The sequence below is a fragment of the Borostomias antarcticus genome, assembly GCF_949987555.1.
Source record: "Borostomias antarcticus genome assembly, chromosome: 14".
Taxonomy (NCBI): domain Eukaryota; kingdom Metazoa; phylum Chordata; class Actinopteri; order Stomiiformes; family Stomiidae; genus Borostomias; species Borostomias antarcticus.
The window spans coordinates 14,369,196-14,374,765 of NC_140247.1; positions in this window are offsets into that span (position 1 = coordinate 14,369,196).

Consider the following 5,570-nt stretch of genomic DNA (forward strand, 5'->3'; position numbering starts at 1 on the left):
TTTTAAACTTTCAACATTCGTACAACTGACAACTGTCTTTAGAATGTTGGGTGTTGGGAGTTGTTTGGTGTTGGTTGGGTGAAGTGCAGACACCTTTACAACATGTAGACACGCTCAGACTGTCAGACTCATAATCATACTGGTTTAGTTCATCTCAGGACTCGTATGTCTTGCATATGTTCTTATATCTGTGGATGAGCAGTCCCAGTCCACGCAGCTGGTCTGTGTGAGCAGCAGCAGCCAGCAGCTCGAGAGCACGCGCATGTGACTTCGGCTTCGAAGCCCGGCCGTTGGTCTTTCCAATCGACTGGGTGAAGAGGAATTTGGCTCGGGTGCTGATTGGTTGCATAACTCAGGGCCGGCCCGAGGCATAGGCGAAATAGGCGGTCGCCTAGGGCGCCAAATGGCCAAGGGGCGCCTGGCCAAGGAGCACCAAAAAAAAATAAAAAAATTATTTTTTATTTTTATTAAAAGCCCCCCCCCCCCCCGTCAACAAATCGCGCAGCAGCAGCACCCCCCCCCCCCCCCCGCCTAGAGCTGCTGAAATGCTAGGGCCGGCCCTGGCATAACTACTGTGGGTGGATGATCCCACACAAAATGGCTGTGGAGGGAGAGTGTTGCACGCATCTTTTAATTAAAGTTACTGTGAGAAACAATGCATTGCTGTTTCAATGAGCATACTGTAGCCTGCTTTCATTTCGACACTCGCACAAGCGGATTAGTCGAACAGAGGTTTAAATGGAGCACGAACAATGACCAAGCTTCTCAGTATGCAAATCCAGGAGGCCTTCCAGCGATGCCTCGGGGCTGAGGAACTGCTCAAAATGGAAATGTTCTCTCCACCTGGAACGCAGCCAAGAGGATCTCACAGATTGTTGTTACCGGCGCAGGTTACGGCTTGCTAGCGTAGTCCGATTTTCCGAGAGAATTCCAGAAACTTGGCATTGAAATGGGCGTGTATAGCCGTTTGCTCGACTCTCATCACTCATATCATTAAACCATGACCATTCAAAGGCAAGTCTGTGTGTGTGCGCGTGCGTGTGCGCACAGGCAGGGGGGCATGGTTAGTGAATCACAGAGAGCCGCCGTGATTATCTTATCTTGCTCCACCACTCCCATAGACGCCACCCCCCCTCCCAGGACCCACCCTCACCTTATCTTGGACCGCAGAATCTGATCTGTGGTCTGCCGAAACATGTCCAGGCACAGCTGTTACTCGTATTTGGTAAATTAATTTGGGCTTCGTTTAAATAAGGTCTTTTGAGCTGTGGTGTGATATTGTTGCTTTAGATGTGCAGTTAGGTTGATACATTAGATCGGGCTGCCTGTGTACATTCCCGGTTATATCAAGGCTTTACACTCAACAATGTGCAGTCATACAACGATCACACAGAGTTTGAGGGCACATTCATTTCCGAGGTCATGTACTGTATACAGAACTGAGTCCAATAGAACTGAGCCCAGTAGTAGGGAGCCCGGTAGCACTGAACCCAGTAGTACTGAACCCGGTAGAACTGAAACCGGTAGTAGCCTACTGAACCCAGTAGTACTGAACCCGGTAGAACTGAACCCGGTAGTAGAGCCCAGTAGAAGTGAACCTGGTAGTACTGAGCCCGGCTCAGGTTCAGTCCACAGCTTGATTATGGCTGGGTTGTGTGGATTATGTTTCTGCTTTGATGTAGTACAATGCAATGTTGCTTCAAACTTTTATGTTGCTAGTAAAAAAAAAAGGCTCTTTGTGTGTGTGTGTGTGTGTGTGTGTGTGTGTGTGTGTGTGTGTGTGTGTGTGTGTGTGTGTTTGTGTGTTTGTGTGTGTGTGTGTGTGTGTGTTTTCGACTGTTATTTAACAAGGTCAGTTAACGAAGAAGGTAGCTGGAGATGCACTGGCCTCAGGGCATGCATATGTTACAGGTCCCAGGTCAGGGGGGCGGGCGTGGGGCCCTATACATGTTACAGGGCCCCACACCCCCCCCTGACCTGGGACCTGTAACACATACATACCAGGGGTTGGACACGTACGCACGCACACACTCACACGCATACACACACACAAACACACACACACACATGCACACACACACACTTTGCCTTGAAAGGAAAAGTCCAACACCTCCACCCTCCAGTTTATACTCATTCTAAACTGTTTATATTACGCACAATGTCACATTTGAGAGGGCGGTCATCATGTTTACAGGTCAGGGAACTATAGAAACTATCCCAGCCATTGCGCCAGTTGAGTTTATGAGTTAAGTAGCCTAAGTAAGTAACCTTTTATTGTCCCGAAGGAGATTTGTCTTGGGCTATTGCCCGCACTGCAAGCCGACACATATACAGAAACATATAATACATAAGAAAGGACAGCGTGATTGACATCATCATCATGAAGTACATCTATCAACCCAGTGAACTATTCATTTTCCCTCATTCAAGATATTGATGGACAAGGGGACAAAGGATTTCCTGAATCTATTCAGCTTTCAATTACCCATAGAGACCCTGTATCTTTTTCCTGAGCGCAGCAGATCGTACAAGGTTCGGGGCCTTGTGTTCAGACTGGGCAGACCATGTGGTAAACTGTATATAGCCTTGCAAAAAAAGTGACAGCTCTTTATACTGTAACATACTTACTAGCTCTGTGGGGCGTGTTGCCAGTGTTGAAGTGGCTCTTAGAGGGGACTGCGGCCAGTTTAAGAGAGCTAGGGGAAAAACGTGGTGCGCTGTCTTTAATGCAAATCCAAAAAATGTGTTAAACGTTGAAATAACCTGATGATTTCCTGCTTGTCGGGACGCGTAATAATCTTTATGGAGGAAGCACCGGAACTGCTGCTTGATAGAGTGTGAGGTAGATACTGAAGTTATCTTAGAAGAAATGTACTTTATGGTGCCTAACACAGGATGTACAGTGTATAGGCCGACCATCGCACCACAGGAAGTGGACACGAAACAAAGTGAGGAGAGACGTGGGGATTTGCTTTAGTTTTTCTTTCTTCGTAATCATGAACACTGCTCTGGAGAGGGTGCACTATAATTACCTGGTGACCTGAACAAAGAGGCACGGAGAGCGACCTGTTCCCCAGTATTAACGCTGCGCTTGTCGTGTACGGTCGTGAGATAAACATACAGTAGTGAATGAACTGCTGAGAGAGTGTTTGACAAGGCAGAATGCGCTTGTGAAAAGAGTGAGTGATTGATGAAGGGAACAGACTGAGAGGTGATTGTACTGTAAACCTCTAGAACATTCAGAGCTGCCACGCCCAGAGAGAGGAGAGAGAGAGGGGGGTGGGGAAATTAATCTTATTTTAATGTTTGATATCTAATCATTCAATAATTGAGGAAAGAGGAATGACCAATGTCTTTGTTTTTGAACCAGCTTGTCACAGAGGAGCACCTCAGTATTTCAGCTTGTGTCTGATCTCTTTCAGCCTGACAGCAACCGTCAGGACACACCCCCATGGTGTCATCCCTAAAACCATCCCCATGGTGTCTCCCTAAAATCATCCCCATGGTGTCTCCCTAAAACCATCCCCATGGTGTCTCCCTAAAATCATCCCCATGGTGTCTCCCTAAAATCATCCCCATGGTGTCTCCCTAAAACCATCCCCATGGTGTCTCCCTAAAATCATCCCCATGGTGTCTCCCTAAAATCATCCCCATGGTGTCTCCCTAAAATCATCCCCATGGTGTCTCCCTAAAGTCAGGTGGCCCACTGGGCCTCCTAAGGTGGTTTTGATTCCAGGTCATTACTGTCCACCTTGCTGTCACTATGGAATGGCAGTAGAAACCATGTGTGTGTTGTGTGCTGTGTTCACCTCTCATGTGTGTAATAATCACGGTCACCGTGTGGCCAATAAAAACACCCTCGACGTCCTGGGATTTTTTTTTTTCAAACACGCGTTAGTAACCTGCTGATTTGTCCTATTTCACAAGAGCGCGTTTAGGTGTGGTGGGTTAATGTTTAAACTTTAAACTCATATATTACTCATATATTAGGGGGTACTCTGACGAAGGTCTTGCGACCAAAAAACGCACATCAGACCTAGATTAGATGAAGAAGCCTTTTCCTTCGAGAATCTACAGGATAATGCTAGGACTGTAAAGCTAATCGTCGAACTGGTACTGTAACTTTCAGAGCATAAACAAGCATTCTTTAAGCTTTAAACATTTTACAGTCTCTTAATGCTTTACATAAGGTGGGGGAAAGGCAATCACTTATAGTACACAGTACATGTTCCATGGGCTCTCTGAGAATGAGTGAGAGTCAATAAAGATGACAGGTAAATAGGGGAACGAGCTGGAACCGGTTGTGTGGGTGTGTCCCCCTACCCTGAACTCCAGAGAGAGTACACTGTGACAATAACTCTGTCACTCTCATTCAAAATTCCCCTCAGAGTTATTTTACCTTCAGGCTCATCATACAATATGCATTTAGCTCACTCCTTCACCAGGGGATAAGGAGGTGAAATCACTCTGCCACCAGAGGATGAAGTGGTGAAATATGATTAAGCTGCAGACTATGTAAGGTTTTGATAAATCAAATAAAACAACAGGTATTCAAAACTAGTTAAAGATATCTGCACATCAGAAAAACTCAGTTTCCCAACTGACCGCCCTTCCTCATTAAACAAGTCTTTCACCTCTAATCTCTAACCTTCCTAACAACAGTGAGGCTTTATTCTGGTTGGATAACAACCTGTTAGAGGATCCATAAAAAGGCATGTTTGCTGATCATATTTGTCCAGGGTTGTTCTGTTTGAACCCTCTCCCACAGTAGAGAATGAATCAATCGGTGAAGCCTGGCGAGGGGTTCAGCCCTGCTGGTTCAGCTGGTTCCTGTGAAAGAGAACGCAACACAAACCTCATAGCTCTCTGACCCCATCATGGCTCAGAACAGCAGGGGTCTGGCAGGAAGCCATGTGAGGCATTAGCACAAGACAAGAATACGTGTTTTATCTTATGGTTTATTACATAATGATTATCAGGGAAAAACATTGGAACAAGATGTATTCCCCCCCCCCCAAGTACCTTAACGTACTTAACAATAATATTTTTTTGCGATCAAATGTTTATTGAAATTGCAAGTTACACAACTGACAGCACGGCTTAAGATTGAGATTTTAGCAACAATAATAACAAAGGGTACATTCATAAAATAACCAATAATACAACAATGAAAAACGTTCAATAATGTTCTATCTTCCATCAGGTTAAACCCCAGAACATGCACCAGCTGTCATAAATCATAAATCGCAGGGATGTGTGAAGTCAAAAATGTCAACCATTTCCCCTTCAGCATGAAGCGAGTATGAGAACATGCGCTCAGACAAGTGCCTCGCAGGTCTAATCAAGGCAAACTTGTCACACCTGTAAGACCACAGGCTTCATGTTATCTCTAAACAAAACTAGATTCTATGGTTTCAGTCCTCTGTAATGATTGTTCTTCAGCTTTTGAAGGCCTCATTAATGCTATTTTGACTTTCTTCTGTTCTTCCATGGGAACAAATAAAGGTTTTCAACAGAATACTGAGTATCTGCTTATGAAACATAAAATACTTGACTTTGTTAAGAGTAAT